This window comes from Pteropus medius, unplaced genomic scaffold (genome assembly GCF_902729225.1).
Source record: "Pteropus medius unplaced genomic scaffold, Ma_sr-lr_union100, whole genome shotgun sequence".
Classification (NCBI taxonomy): domain Eukaryota; kingdom Metazoa; phylum Chordata; class Mammalia; order Chiroptera; family Pteropodidae; genus Pteropus; species Pteropus medius.
This window is the reverse complement of record NW_024342474.1, coordinates 6,721,598-6,738,950: the sequence shown is the minus strand read 5'-3', so window position 1 is coordinate 6,738,950 and position 17,353 is coordinate 6,721,598. Positions and strand designations below refer to the sequence as shown.

Genomic DNA, 17,353 nt, shown 5'->3' with positions numbered 1-17,353 from the left:
AGTAGAGGATAACTCTGAGATGGTTGGGCAGATAGTTGTGTCTTAACTGAGACATTATTTACAGTAGCAAGAGCAAAACTGTTTGAGGTACAAAGAAAGTGGGGTCCATTTGGAAACTGCTGAACATTAATTTTTGCTGAACATTCAGGTGACACGGTCTGGTGTGCATGTGAAAACTTGAGTCTAGAACTAAGACATGAGGTATAGAATAGAAATACTGATTTTGGAGACTTTGGATCTTTCTTCTCTTCCTCGTAATACTTATTGAGGGCCTACCTAATGCCAAAGCTTATGCTGAATGCTAAAAAAAATGCAAATCGTATATGAAGCTTGCCCTCAAGGAGTTTACAGTCTAGTGTGGAAACAGATATGAACCAAAATAATAATAAAATATTAAATGTGTTATAATTGTAATAGGAACAAGGTGCTATGAAAGTACTGCAGAGGGAGCATTAACTCTGTGGGAGAGGAGTAAATTACCTGCATGGAGTTCCTGGTGTTCTTCAGGGTATAGCCTGAAAACGTAAACCTAAGACATGCACATTTGGAACAATTTCTCTGCTTAACTTTATGCCTTTATGTGCTTGAGATAATTTGGCCTAATGTATTCTGCCTTCCTCTTGGATTTTTTTGGAAATGAATACAACAAAGGATACTATACCACTAGGTGACAGAGTGAGTCAGCTCTCCCAAGTTAAATGTCTAGAACTACTCTTGAGGAAACAGTCTATGGGAGCTGAAGATGGGCTTGAATAAACTTTCATTGTATAGCTCATTATGATGCCTGGTTTCTAAGGGCTATTTCAGTGCTAGTTGTGGATGTACCACTGGGAGGATTCACATTTGAAGTCAAGTTCAAGTAGGACATTTCCTACTTAAGGCAATAATTAGATGAATCTTCAATAGACCTATAAAATTACTCAGATATTTGGCTTTTCAGTATTTAGTGAAGTGATTTGATTTCTATCATTTATAAGTTCAGTCAAAATTCTTATTTCCAGCTGAAACTTGATTAGGATTTGAGATGTATTTATATTTCTGTCACTTATAATAGTAGCCAGTAGATGGCAATGTGAAAGTTAAGTTTTTGTGGACTTTTCCACTTCAACATTTTTTAAGGCTGTGGAGATGCTAAGAGGCCAATTTGGGGGGTACTGTGATCTTTATGTAACTTACTTCAATAGACCATTAATATATTTTGTAATTTAGAAAATAAACTGTCTCGAATTCAATGAAACTGAAAGAAAACCTTAATAACTAAAAATGTGAATGATTTCATCATATACCAGTCACCTGTTTCTTCCTATTAAACAGTTGCTCAATTTCATGCAGGAGTCAAGGTTTGAGTTATTTCTCCATGTTCATCCAATTTTTTCTTTGCCTTCCTCTAGCTGTATCTTTAGATGTCACATAATAGTAGTTGGAAGAGATCCCAGAATTCATCCACCCCATCAAGCCCAACTTTTCTTTGAAGCATCAATGAATTATGGTCTCTCATGCTCAGTGGCAGAGAACTTATAAGGCAAATCTTATTTAATAATTTTGATTGTATTAATCATAGAAAGTTGTTCTTCATAATGGGTCAGAATCTGCCTTCCCAGTATAATTTGACTATCCCAAGACTACCAGTCTCTGGACTCACATTTGGAGAGTCATACCTTCCATTTATACCTTAAAGTTGGCTGATGTGTCCCCTCGATTGCTGATGTAGGCCTCTGTTTCATTTACCCCTACTTCTTTTCTAGCAAAACTCAGCTATTTCTATGAGTTCTTAGAAATTGAATTTATCACTTGGTAACTAAAGCAGCATGACTTAAGACCCTGACCCCAAGTGAAGACATCAACATTACATTCCTGTAGCCCATGTCCCTACAGAAGTTAGGTCTGGTCCTTAGAGCCTTAGAATCTTTTAGTACAAATACACATCTCTACCTTCCAGCCCCTTACTCCCCAGGCAACTGCATAAACAGACTCTATTAGCTGGTCCCCTGAATCCCATGCACACCAGTAGGTGCCACAGACCACCAGAGACACAGCTGAACCACAAATTCCAATTGAGGCTCCACTGAAATGCCTAGTCACATCTATAATTCCCAGCCTTAGTCCTCTCTCTGACTCCTGCAGCTCATGGGAGTATGTTTTAACCTCTCTCTGATTGGCAACCAGACATTTGCGGACAGCTCATATCCCTTCTGCAGTCTTTTCTCTGTGCCAACATCTCCAGTTTCTTAAGCTACTTCACATAAGTAGTTTTGCATTTCTTTAACCTTGACTCCTAAATACTTATTAAAAGTATAAATTTGTCAAATAAAATTTACTAGTACTTTATAGTCTGATTTTAAAAAAAGAGTTCATTGCTAAATTGGAGATTAACTTTCTTCGAGAATAGTGCAGTCGGTTTTTGGTCTATAAATCTTGAGTGGTAAAGAAGAAGGAGGAGAAGAAAAAGGAAGAGAAAAAGATAAAAAGAGGAAAATAGCTAACAATTACTAAGCATATTCTACGTGCCAGTCATTGTGCTAATCACTTTTCATCACTATCTAGTTTAATTCTCACAACAACCCTATGAGATAAGCACTACTCATATTTCCATTTTACAAAAATGGCAATTGGATCACAGAAGGTTAAGCAACTTGCCTAAGGTCACATGACTAGTGGGTAATAGAGTCAAGATTTAAACTCAGGTGGTCTAACTCCAGAATCCGTGATGCAATTGCAACTTGAACTCTTTGAAACTGAAATTTTCCTGAATCTGCATCTATTAGACATTTTATTTCACGCACGCTGTGTGCTGTGGAGCATGAGTTAGCTAAGGACCCTGACCAATGCGAACTTATACTGTTAGAGGAGGTTAAAATAGCATGGCTTTGGTAAATATTAGGTCTACTCACTTGAAATGGTGATTTCCAAGTCAAAATGGTTGAATGTCATGTGATTTAAACTGACATTTATCGGACATTTACTGTGTGCCAACAGTTCTTCTCAGTAATTTACACAGATTATCTTATTTAATGCTTGGACCAATCTATGTGCTGAAAGTACTATTTTTATCTCCATTAAGCATATATGAAAACTGAAATGCAGAGAAGTTAAGTAACTTGCCCGAGATGATACCTTAGTCACTGTAGAGGTTGGAGTTTGAACCCTGGCGGTCCGATGCCAAAGTAGAGGGTGTGTGTGTGTGTGTGTGTGTGTGTGTGTGTGTGTGTGTGTATGTATTATTTCACCTCTATGTTTTAAAAGAGTAGGCCAATCTGTCCATCCAAATCAATTTTTAAAGAAGAGTTTCATTTAGGGAGTCCTACCTTACAAGGTAAATATCAAATCATTTAAGTCAAGATATAGTTCAGAAGCCAGATAGGACTAATATAAAATCCACTTTACTCCAGACTAGCTGAATGTTTTCAGTCTTCAAAGTTAATCATTAAACTTATCTGATTTCTTGGATATCTGCAGACTTGAGTTTGGATAGTCATTACATGTCCTTTGTTGTCTAGGATTTGAGAAAACATTTACTTATAACTGAGGGAGAGAGTATAACTTGGTACAGCTCTCTTGAATTGAGGTAAGAAGTTGTCCTATAATTGTGCTAATAGTGGTAACACCTTTCTTTATTGCACTTAATATTTTAAAACATGCTTTACTTTATATTATCTCATTAGGTTCATTTGATCTTCCGAATAACTGTGAAAAATCATCCATTAATGAAACTGTAGATATCTAAATATGAGGAATAACATAATTTGTAATGAGTAGCCTTTAGCCAAAAGTAAAATAATTCAAACCTGATCTTTAATAGCTGTGCATTTTCCTACGATATACAAAAGATTTGTGTTTATGATTTCATAGAAATGCTTTTGTCTTTCAATAAAAATAAATAAGAACTTACACCACTGGCTCTCCTCAGCTTGCCGACTATTTAAATTATAAGGAAACACAATGGAAAATATAAGTGGATTACCATTCCATTCCATAGTAAGCATAGAAATAATTACTCTTCATCTGTTTTCATACGTGGTATTTCAAATATTTTTTGTCATCAATTCCATGAGAAACTTTACATACCCAAGACTCTTTTAGAATGGTATTGTAAAAATAGTTGTCCCAATATAAAACACTTCAAATTAAGAGAGGTGATTGAATCTATCCTTTTGAGAGGGACACGGGGCCAGGACTAGGATGAGACAATTGAGGCACCCAGGGTACCTGTGTGAATCGAGAAGTGGGCCTTCTATAAATTTTCACTCTTGGTGCCTTGCTTGCCTCCCCATAGTCCAGGCCCTGAACATACTGGAGAACATGATGTGATATGATTAATTTTATGTGTTAACTTGACTGGGCCACAAGGTGCCCAGACTTTTGGTCAAACATTATTCTGGATGTATCTGTGAAGGCATTTTGGATGACATTAACATTTGAATTGGTAGACGAGGCCATGTGGCCCTCCACATTGTGTGTGGGCCTCATTCAATCAGTTGAAGGCCTGAATTGAACAAAAAGGCAGACTCTCCAGCCCCACTGCCTTCAACTGAAACACTAGCTCTTCTTGAGTCTTGAGCCTGCCCGCTTTCAGGCTAGAACTTACACCACTGGCTCTCCTCAGCTTGCCAACTATAGATCCTGGGACTTGTCAGACTCCATGATTATGTGAAGCAATCCCTTGAAATTAATAAATCTGTCTGTCTGTCTGCATGTCTATCCATCCATCCATCCATCCATCCATCCATCCATCCATCCATCTTATTGGTTCATTTTCTCGAGAGAACTCTAATATACCATGTTTTCTGTCTTAGCTGCCTAACAGTGGGAGCAGTTACTATCAAAGAAGCCAATGGTAGCACTGGCCAAACTTTGATCAGCTTAAACTCTTAGGGGCGTTGGTTTCTTCAAGTGCTAAAAGAAAATAATTAATTTATTGTTTATAGTGGCAGCAAAATGCAGTTGCATAATGTGTACAAAGTACTTGACACATAATAGACACTGAAAAAGTAGGGTCTTTTCTTCCTTTTGTATTAATGAGCTGTTAGTGCTAAGTGGGAGCCATGAGGCCGAAGAAAGGGAGGCTGCCAGACCCCAGGCTGGGGAGTGTGCTGGCAGGATGCCCAAATTCCACTGTAAGTGATGGCGTCCCACTCTCTGAACTCAGTGTCACACTGAGCTGGCCTGAGGAGGCCTGGCTTCCAGCCCGGCTCCCATACCATCTATCTGAGACCTCAGACAAGTATTTCATTTTCTTTCTCATCTGTAAAATAAGGGAGTTCTTTTCAGTTCTGAAAGGTCTGTGATTTATTACAAGTCATCATTTCCGCATTGTTCTTGGTTTTGTGTTTGAATTCAAATCATAGGAAAAAAAAAACACTTGGATAATATGTTAATTGTAACAAAAAAATAAAACCAGCTTTGAGCAGAATTAACTTTTCAAAATCCTGTTTGCCTTAAAAATGTTAATAAAACTGACTAAAATCTATTTTAGGCAACTTTTATCTGGTTTTCTTATTAGCTTGGTTTCAGCCCATTCATTTTAATTAATAAACTGACCTTAGGAGTTACACTCTGAGGCAGGTAGACAAGACAGCTATATTACTAATATTTACCCTTTAAGACCATTTCCAAATAGTAGCTCCTTTCTAGATACTTATAATAGTTATTTCTGTCTTCGTTCTTTACAAAGAACTAAGGAATCAACTCTGAGATTTTGTCTCTCTGTTACAAATTGAGCTTTTCATGTTTTGAGCTGTCTTTGTAGTAATTATAACTTGCAAAACCCATTACTCACTGAGGAACATAAACTGGACTTCATTAGAGTTTGCAATACTTAATTTCCTGGGTATAACTATTTCTTTTTATGAATCCTTACAGAGTTTTATTTTAAGTTCATTACTTTTTTCCATCATAAACTAGTATACCCTCTAAATTTTTTTGAAAAATACAGGAAAAAAGAAGAATGGGAGAGGGGAAATCATATATAGGTTAACTCATATAAGAAAATTTTAATATTTTAGTGTTTTTCCACCTAGTGTTTTTCCACTGAAGTAACAATTTGTGTCTTTTTTTTGTTTGTTGTTTGCTTAAGGACAGTGGACAGTTTCCCATGTTATTACATATTCTATACACATGATTTTTTAATGGCTACACAATATAATGTGGTTTGTTTAAACATTTTCCTATTTAGATTGTCTTTAGATAATTTTCGACTGTTATAAATAACACTGTGAATAACAACTTGATGCATAAAACTTTTTCCATATTAGGGTTATTTTCTGAGGACTGAGTTCCATAAGTAGAACTTCTGAGTCGAAGCATCTGATCATTGTACAGGCTCTTGGCACATACGTTATTGCTGAATGGCTTGTCACGGCTACTCCATATTCCTAACAGAATTATGCAGAGATGTACTTCTTAGTATTTTGTGTTTGTGTGTGGGGGTGGGGAGGGTGCTTATTTCTAAACCACCAAATGAAGCCTTCCAAGTGGTACTGATGGTTGTTGATTCATGCCTGCATTTTTGTTAAGTTCTGAAAGATTCCTCTCAGTGGGAATTTCATACTGCAGGGGGCAGTGGGGGATCAGTAAGTGGCTTTTCTCCCTTTCTGTACAGAGATGTTGAGGTCCATGAAGGTAAAAAGCTCTGAGTAAGGATGATTATTAATTGTGAACATAGGACTCTTCAGGTAGATAATTATAAATTATACTTCTAGTCTACAAATACAAAACTAGTGAGCGATTTCTAAAGGATACAATAGGTAATTCTTTTTTAACATAGCAAGGAAACACATTTTTAACTAATTTTAAGTGAATATGAATGAATATTTACATAAGTTTCTCTACACATTCATACACAAATGTAGATATATTTATCCAGAAATATTTTGAGATCACAGTGATCAGAACATTTATTTTTGCACATATATTCTTTAAATTGTTATATATTAAGTAATTTATTTTTTCAGCACCCAGTGGTGTAATTTCCTCTATTTTCAGAGGGACAAGGCAGAAAGGGATTAGCAAGTACATCAACTTCAAAGCCAGAGAGATGCTGTCATCAGAAGCTAGAACGTAGCACTTTCTAAGAGGAAGAATGGTGTATTTGCTACATTTATCAAAACAAGGGAACTCTGAGCAAATAAATATACTCTTATGGGTGTTTTGTAAAGGGGAAGAAAAATTAATTTGCTAATCAGAGCTCCCAGAGCTGTACATCCAAGTGGAAGAAGGGGAAAGAGAAGATATGGGGGAGTCTTTAAGAGAAAGTACTCAGGCAGCCTAAGAGCTGGATTCACTTGAACCAGCAGTCTTGTTATCTGAGTCAACACTGCATTTTAGCCTTTGAAATGTCTGTTAACTTCTGCTGAATTTGCTCTCTGTGGAATAAAATGTTTCAAGGGTACAAAAAGAAAGCCTGGTGGGTAGACACAAATTATTGTTTATAAACTGCTGGCTTCTCTGCTGCAGAGCATCATCTACAACCACTTCAAAGACAGGAACCCTCATGTTCTCCTATGGTGAACATGCGAGGCAAACAGAGGAACAGGCAGGTCTGGTGGAGGGAAATTGTTCTCAACCATACAGCTGGCTTGCTCTAAGTAATCTCATCAATTGGTTATCGAAATGTATCTCTGCATTTCGAATATATATCAGAAATTGATAAAGGCAAAAGCATGCCTCCAAAGGCACCTATGTGGCACATTTCCAGGTTTGCATATGTTTCTGTGAAGATTGATTACTCGTTAGGTCTTAGATCACTAAGAGCACAGAACTAATATACTAAGACTTTAACACTGAGAACTAAGTCTTTACTGAGCCCAGTTCTCTACCTAGTTATCTGTGATGAATAAACTGTTCTTACATGGACAATGGACTAGTGGTTACCAGAGGGTAGGGAGTGGGGGGGGAAAAGTAGGCTGTGTGTGGCAGAGTGAGGGGGTCAAATATAGCGGGTAGGGGGAGGGTGAATTGGGTAAAGGGCATCAAATATATGGTAGCTGAAAGAAACTGGACTTTGGGTGATAAACACACAATAGAATATATAGATGTCAAATTATAATGTACACCTGAAAATTATATAATTGTATTAACCATTGTTACCCCCAATAAACTTAATAATAATAAAAAAGAATAAACTGTTCTTCACAAATGTTCAGGACTTTGTGTTAACTTTGGAAGAATTTGTCAAGGGTTGCCTCCACTTAGAATCATAAACTCTTAGAAAAGTAGGAATGTTAACAATGCCTTCAACCACCTAATTTTTAAGGTAAGAAAACCCAATACCTGAGATGATGACTGACTTTCTGAGGATCACAGAGAGAGTTAGCAAGAGAGCTGGAAAAGAGCACATATCTTCTGACAGCCAGAGCACAGCTTTCCACTTTGTTTCAGTCTGAAACTTCGACTGTGAGAAGGTACATCACCGCATCACAATTCAATGGTCCCATAAAATGTGGAAAGAAAGACTTGCTTACAGTTTTTCCCCTGGAATGGAGTATGAGGAAGTCTGTTGATGTTATTATGTTATCCAGTCTAATAAACACACACACATACACACACATACAACACATACATCCTCTCTGTTTCGCTTTCAATTTTGTTCAATTTCGAGGCGATAGCTGGATGAGCTGGTTACAGGCACTGCTCGTTTCTGGCTGGGATACATTTCACCTAGCACAGTGCTCAGGACATAGTAGATATTTAACAAAGGTAGTTACGCAATTCTCATGCTAAAAACAGTGTTGGGTTATTTCTCTTTACTTTCAACATTAGCATAATGGAAATGGCTGATAGGGAGGCAGTGTGGTTTTATAGAAAGATGCTGAGCCAGTCCTGATGGATGGGCCTTGGAAATATAATGTAACCTCCCCACATCATCTCCTATAATTTTTCCAGCTCTAAAGCATCTTGTTCTGCCATTTTACCTTAGACAGGCTTTGTGAAGACCGACATATTTGCAAAGCTCTCTGAGACCCCTTAATGTGGAAACTCTAGCAGCATCAAAAAGAATTATAGATACAAATTTTTAAACAAGAGTTGGAAGTGTTTAATAATCAGAATATATTCTATTCCTCATATTCCATTCCTGGAGATAGATGATAGATAGATAGATAGATAGATAGATAGATAGATAGATAGATAGATCGATCAATCAATCTTTGAAAATGGCGTTTTTGCATGACTTTGAAAAATTGGATTGACCCTGTGCTTATCTGTTTCTAAAAGCCTGGGTTCATAGATTGTTTTTTTCTTTTATCCACTGCCTATGGAGGAAGAAAGATATTATGTTGGCACAACATATGCTGACCCTTATGTCCTGTTGTCCTTCTCTTAATTCACTTTTGAACATTGGTTCTTTCTTGGAAATGGGTTCTATCTCCTAGAATCCACTGATTCTAAAATTACAACCCCTCTCTCTTTCTATCTTTCTTCCATTTAATGAATATGATTTCCCCCCAGGGTTCTAGAACTCCTATTGCTTTAATTTCCTCTAATAATTTCACCCAAAGTGATATGGCACAACCAAAGAAAATTGAGGCAAAACGTTAAAGACAAAAATACATGAGAGGAAATGCCAAGTCGATTCTAAAAAAGGATGATGGAAAGAGTTCTATGGAAATATTTACTCTCTGGGAGGGAGATAATTCAGAAAGAGCTCTTAAGGAAGGATTTGATTTTTTTTAGAACAAAGTGATTTTGGAGTGAATGAGAAGAGTGATACAGAGTAGCATGAACAAATGGTAAAGCTTAGAAATGAGAAGAATAGGAAAAATAAAGTAGATAATGTACTGGTCCAGAGCAGGAGGAATGGGGAGGGAATATTGACAGGGAGGCTACTTGTGAATTTTTAAAAATTAAAATATAGTTAACATATAGCATATTAGTTTCAACTGTACAACACAGTGACTTGACTCCTATATACCTTATGAAGTGATCACCACAATAAATCTAGTAACCATCTGTCACCATACAAAGTTATTATGGTATTATTGACTGTATTACCTATGCTGTGCATTACATCCCGTGACTTATTTATTTTATAACTAAAAGTTAATACCTTTCAATCCCTCTCACCGCTTTTGCCCTTTTCCCCACTGCCCTCCCCTCTGGCAACCATGAGTTTGTTCAAAAACAAAATGAACGAAAACAAAACAAAATAGAAACAAGGATCTCGTAAGGTCAACCTTAGATTAGTAGGGCGGGAAAGGATCTAACAGGATCTGTATCTAACAGGATTCATACAGAGTGGATCTCTAGCTTCCTTCTGTAAGAACTCAACCATCACTTTGGCTATCCAGTGTTTCATCATGTTGATGGCCCACACCTTCTCTCCATCCGGAATCTTCCCTGCTACATGAAATCTTATTTCTTTTTGTTATGCCTTTTAAGACTTGAAAAGAACAGCCAAAACTTCGTTTACATCAAAGTAATACTGGTTTTCCAGAATGATATGTAAAAAAAAGAGAAAAAGAAACCCATCGAGAACTATAGCTAACAATGAACTTGGAAAAGTGATTAATCTGAATACTTAATTTTCAAAAACACTTCTTCATAAGGCTTTTTAAATGGTTTTAATAAACTTTGATATGCTTTTCTGAATCCTTCTGATTCATTCATATCGTTTAAAATAGACATTAGTATTATATCTAATGTATGGCATTAAGGAAGAATTTTACACACAAGTTGCATAATCAAGCTAACTTTTTCCATATAGCATAAAATTACTAACTCATATTCAGCTCGTCGTAAACTATAATATTATAAAATGATTTTCCAGATCTGACTTGCCTAGTCTAAGTTGCCCCATTATGCTTCCTGTTATGTAACCTATTATGTGGTTGGCTTTTTGTCCTTGCAAATTTTATTCTAGTTTTAGTGTCTTCCTATTTTATTGGTTAAGAACATTTGTATACTTCTGTCTTTCAGAGTATTAAAACCTACTTAATTTAAGAAAGTCTACGGCTTTTGTGAGCGCCCTCACATTTTGTTTGTAAAAGTCACTAATAAGGATGTCTAATAGACTGGTTTCTAAAACCAATCTGAATGAAACACCAGCCAGTATGTACACCAGGCTGATGTAGGTTTATGCTTTGTTTAGCCATCCCATAAGGTATGGGCAAAGGCTGAACTTCTCCATTATTCGAAGGAATCAATAGTGATTTTGAAATAGAAGTCGGCTCTCTCTATTCTTTTTTTTTTTTTTTTTTTGAGGAAGAATATTAATTTAGTCAGGCACTATTTGCTTCTTAGAACTCAGTGTTGATATCTATGTTATTCTTCTAGTATTAAAAGATCCATGAAAATAGATGCTGATGCAAACTGGTCTATAATTTCCAGAGCTACCTTTTTTTTTTTGGCAAAAAAAAAGGTGAGGGGGAATGAATACAGGAGACTCACTTCTCAATGCCTTTTAGTTTCCACACATTCACACAAATCATGATTCAGATTATATCAGCCCTGCTGATTTGCATACATCCAGTTCTCCCATTGGTCTATTTCTTTTCCTCTTTATGTAGCCTGTTATCCTCTGCCACAACTGGGGACCAAATCCAGTTCTCTGACATATTCTTAAAGAACAGTCACACTGTAGATGTTAGAAGCCTGATCCTTCTTCTCTTTGGTATTGCTAGTCTTTGATCATCTTTTCTTTTGTGTGTGTGCAAGACATTTGGAATTACTTTTATAACATTAAATTGGACAATTGAAAATAGATTTGTAGATTGTTGTGGTCTCTGACTTTAGGAATTAAAATCAAATGGAAGGGATATGGGGCCAAATATCACTTTTTTGATGTAGGTGAGTACAATGAATGCATTGTGAGCTTATAATTAAAATTTTAATTTGAAAGCTAGTAACACATTTACATGTGGAGAAGTTCTATATAGTGACAGTAGAGTCACAATGATTACTTTAGCAGTGATAGTTTAAGGAATCTAAAGGTATGAAATTTGTGTGTAAAAATCTTCCTTAATGCCATGTGTTAGATAAATTTGCTGGAAATCAGCTTTGGCAACATTCAAACATGTTCCAAAAGGAAAAAAATAAAATCATGGTAACAGGTAACAAGACTGAATAAGGTGACACCACGCTGCAGGTAGTACTAGTTGTGAGGGCGGGGCCAGGATGCAAAAATAACTCCTTTGATGTGCCCCCTTATTACTTACTGCTTTTGGCTTTATCTACTCATCTCACTTTAAAGATCTGATGTTTAGTTAAAAAAGATGAGACTAATTTTGGAGAGGTAGCTTTCATTCTGTCATTAAGCGTTCCTTCAATTCAGACTTCTTTGTCCTCTTAGATCAGAAAACTCTGTTGGTTTTTGTTTTTGTTTTTGTTTTTAACCATGTGGGCCTGGACTGGGTACTTTTCTTCCTAAATATTCTCTTGCATGCTTATTACTCTTCTTCCCAAGGTGAAGCCAGTAAGCTACACTAAACATCCACATTTTAAATTTAGTAAAAATATAATTTAGCTGAGGGGGGGGTCTATATAAATTTTAGATAATGCAGATAATGACATAATCGCTTCCCTGCCAGGTCCCAGTCATCTGAGAACCTCCCATGAGAGTATGCCTTTGCTAAATAAATATATTTTCCACTTATGTTTTTAGCAATGATTTGTTGGAAAAGTCCTTTTTTCCCTGATATATTTTTTAAAACACACAAGCCACAAAATTAAGTAAAAAGTTACTGGCTTTGATTAGATTGCTTTACACAAACGAGTATCTATTGGACTTGGGGGAGATATTTATCCTTTTAAGCTTTCCCAAAATCTTGCCCATTAGGTACTCACACCCTAGCTTAGGAGCCTGAAGAGTTCAAGGCTGACAGTAGCTGTGAAAAGTTTCATAGCCTTTTAAGAAAGTTCAACGGCTATGTTTGGGGAAGAGATATATATGTATTATGCAAGACTGCTAGCTAGCTAATACAGAGATTGTTAACATATGGAATTCATAAAGGTCCAATTACAGGACCGTCACTGTTTGCCATGGTTTTAACTTATGTAAGTTATTGATTATACTTTCATGAGATCATAATCAAAAGGTTATTCTTTGGTAATGGTGTGTTAGAAGAGCTTTATCCTGAACTTCAAAGCTGTCCTCTGAGCCCCAAGAACAAAGGCTTAGACGTCTGAACCAGGGGCAGAATCAGTCTGTATGAGTTAACGATGTTCCAGACCATCCGGGAGCTGAATCAGCCCATCCACGTGCGTGAACTTTCTCTCATCACATCAGATCAACAGTCATCACTAAAAGATGACAGTTGATTCAGCTTTAATGTGCCTTTTTTTTTTTAATGAATCAGCCTGACTATGGTGTCTGCTCACATCTGCCCCATAACCGTTTATTTTAACTATAAAGTACTGTCATTCCCTGTGCTCTCATAAGAGAGTGATTATCATTAAGTAGGTTTGCATTTAGGAAGAAGAATTTCAAGTACTAAAGAATTTATAGGAAATAATTCTTAGGAAGGAGAAACCTAATATGTAATACATAATAATTAAAAAGTAATAAAGGAACGTTCAGATTTGTCCTAATATTCTGGCATGTTTCAAGTGGGTAAAACAGAAAGACTGTGAGGTTGGCTAACGTTACAGTGGAAACTATGCCAACCCCTCTTTGGCTCTTAAAATTCTAATATAAGGATCTAAGAGATTGAAACTATTATACTGAATCAACAAAATGCCACTGTGTATAATCACATAGAGCAATCTTTCTCACAGCAGCCCCTGAAGACCTACCATGGGGGCTCCTTTCTCCTTGGGCCTTTGGATGAATCCTCAGGTAGATCCTGAGATTTCTCTATTTCTCTGGTCAGCTGGAGATAATAAAACGTCCTCCGATTACTTTAGTGCTAAGATTATTCTCATTTCAGTAATTAAAATATCCACATCTGTGTAATAGTTAAAATTCTGATTTTTATTCATAGTTAAAACTCCTCTCATCTCTTAGGTGTGGCCTAAGGCACCATGGTTGCCTTTTTTCACTAGACCGCTTCCTGCTCTTCCAGGGCTGAAAGACTGGTATGCAGGTGGCGCAAAAGGAGACTAGAGATCAGAGGCAGGGCATTGATGTCACCTACAGTATTTAATTTTGGCCCCAGAGGATGTTTCAAGCTGACCTTGTTATTACAGGGGCTTTTCTGGGTCCCTCCACAGGGAGCATCTGACCCTTTGCTTCTGCTAGGGCAGTGCTCCTTCTCTGGCTAGATACTCAGAACCACAGCACCCCAAAGACTCTGGTCCTGCCGCACTGGCCTCCCTCCTATTTCCTGATTGTTCTAGGTACCAACCCACCCGAGGCATTTGGCACTAACTATTCCTTCCACTGGAGTGCTTTTGCCCCAGATATTTGTCTAATTATTTACATGATTTCTAAAACTCATATTCACCTACTTGTATTGATATAGAAACTTTTCTGACAAAGACAACAACAGTATTTTTTTTAAGTGCTGGTTTCAGTAACTCGTATTTATTGCTTATATCGTATAGTGTTAAGCAAGGTGAGAACTACAAAAGTCTTAGTCTCTGTCTTTGAGAAACTCTGATGTATCTATAAAAGATAACTTTAAAACACCCTCAAAACTATTTTTTTAAAAAAATCATTCCCTAATATAATCAAATATCCAGTTAGTATATATATTTCCAACTATCTCTCATAAATGTTATACATTTTTAAAAGTCTATTTATTTGAAATAGAATGCAGGTAAGGTCCACATATTATGATTGGTTGATACGTCTTTCAGGTCTCTTTTAATCCATAGATTACTCATCTATCTCTCTCATTTTTTTATTCCTTCAAATTTTTGTTGAGGAAACTGGGTTTTTGGCCTCTTGAATTTCCTATAGCCTCGCTTTTGCTGATTACATCTTTGTAGGGTAGTTTTGCTTGTTCTTCTATTCTCTAAATTTCCTATAAATTAATAGTTCGATAAGACATTTCTATTTTGTTTCAAAGCTAAAGAAATAAGGTAATTGCAATTTTGCCTATATACACTAACCTAAACTGTAAACTCGTATCTTCTATAAGCAGAAAAGGAAAAGATTTTTTAGACTATTTTCACAACCCCTGCTCTTCTTTTGAACTCTTCTCTCTATACTCATAGAGCTTGACTGGTGTACTCAGGACTGTGAGAACCCCCTTGATCACATTCTTCCAGCTCCAAACACCCAGAAATCCCCAGACTGCTCATTTCTACCTGTGGGTTCTCCCACTGTCTAGAAATTCTGTAGGGATAAGTAAGGAGCAGGGTTCATGAGAGAGCATGGTGGTTCAGTGGACTCAAAGCTTGGTATGGCTGGACCAAAGACTTGTGAGGGAAGACATGAGAAAAGAGGCTGGTGGGTAGAGCCAGATATAAAGCTGTAGCTAAACTTTATTTTGTGATTAGAAACTATTAAGGGTTTTATGTGGGAACAGTGATATGGTCCAGTTGGCATTTAGGAAGAAAAATTAGATGATGATATAGATTGGAGATCGTTTAGGGAATAATTACAGAAGCATGAATGAGAAATATTTGAATTTTGGTAGCAATAGTGGGCAGGAAAAGAAGGGAATAGATTTGCAAAATCGGTGAGGGTTTATGGAGATGGTTGATGAAAGAAAAGTTAGTCTAGAAAGACTGCCAAGTTTATATCTTGGGCAATCAGATATATAGTGGTTGCTGTCTAAAGAAAGATAAGTTAACAGGTTCATTGGGAAGAGAATGAATTTGGTTCAAACACATTAAGTCAAAGGGCAGATGTCTGGTAGACATCTGTCGATATAAACATAGAGCTCAGAAGAAGCGTGAAACCTGGAGATAAAAATTGGGAGGTCACTGAAATGTAAGTGTAAATTGAAGTCATGGAAACAGATAAGCTACCCCAAGAGTAGAGCAGAAGAATAAAAAGCAGACCAGAAGTTGTTTCCTAGAAAACATCAACATTTAAGGCAGAGGTTCTTAACTGTTTTTCAAGGCATAGACTTCTTTAAGAATGTGAGTGAAAGCTGAGATCCACTCTCCCCAGAAAAATAGTCATATACATATGAACTCAAAAGCTATGAATTTTCTACGAGTGTATGGGCCCACATTCATAACTCTTTGTAAGATGAGAGAGAAGCACACAAAGGTCATTAAAGAAAGACTGATCAGAGAAGGAAAAGGAAAATTCAAAGAGACTTGCTATGTATAGGTCAAAAAAGAAGAGAAAGAGGAATTGATTGTAATAAACCAGGGAATACAAGACAGATTAAGATGGAAATGTGCTCAATGGATTTAACAACTCTGAGGTCATCAGTGACCTTTTATGAAAACATTTTAATAGTAACAGGGGCAAAAGTCATACTGTAGTGAGCTAAAGACATGGGCAAGAAAACTGAGGCCATGAGTATAGGCTCCGCTGGAAACACTATAATGTCTGGGAGGAAGAGCGACGGCCTGGTAGATACAACACTGATTTCTTAACCTTTTCATCACATTAATATATATGAGGGAAGATGACATTATTTATGGAGCCAATCTCAGAGGATATGAGAAGGAAGCAGGATTGAATGTGGATGTGGCCTATTGGTAAGTAGATAGAGAAAAAGTTTAGAGAATTTACATCTAGCAATCTTTGTTTTCTTTGTGGATGAGATATTGTCATCACCTGAATGAAGACAACAGGAATGGGGCAGAGGACTTTGGGGAATCTATGGAATTGTTGTGTGTAGGATAAGGGAGAGACTAGTAATGTTTAAAATAATTGATCAGGGGTATTAAGGGGAAGTTGGCCACATAGATTTAGCCAGTTCTCAGATTATGGATTTTCATCATCAGTGTTCTCCAGGAAATTATTCAATTCTGCCTCAGTTTCTCTTTTTCTTAAAGTGGATAAATAGTGCATGTATGAATAACAATTTTGAAATAGCAAATATCTAGCATTGCTTAGAAGACTAAAAAGGTTAATTGTTCTAAGCAATGGCTTTTTCTGAAGTATAAAAAAAAATTTATGGTGATGACTATTATTTGAATCTTCTGCTAATAAGACTTGTTCCCTAAATTTTGGACTTTGAAAATCTGTAACTATAAATTACAGACTTATTTTTTTCTTTTTGGCTCTTAGGAACAGAACAACTGTTCACTGGAGGATGTCTTGTAACATAATATTCCGATATATGAAATTGCAATATTATGAACAAAGAAGTCAAATTAAGGGATATCTCTTAATGTTTACCAAAAAAAATATTACCATTTTTTGCAACAAAGTTAAAGAGAAAAGTCTGTTTTTTTTCTGGTTTTTATCAGAAAAAGTAAGTTAATACTCCATGTGGATTCAATAAAAAAATACATTAAAGAATTTCAAGAAACTAACCAAAGCTAAAACTAAGAAAAATATGACTTAATA

At 36.4% G+C, this 17,353-nt stretch overlaps 1 protein-coding gene across 1 annotated transcript in view; it reads left to right on the top strand.

Moving 5' to 3' along the window:
* WIF1 (Wnt inhibitory factor 1) overlaps positions 1-17,353 on the top strand; it is a 59,895-nt gene that overhangs the window by 10,174 nt on the left and 32,368 nt on the right. The window lies entirely within an intron of this gene.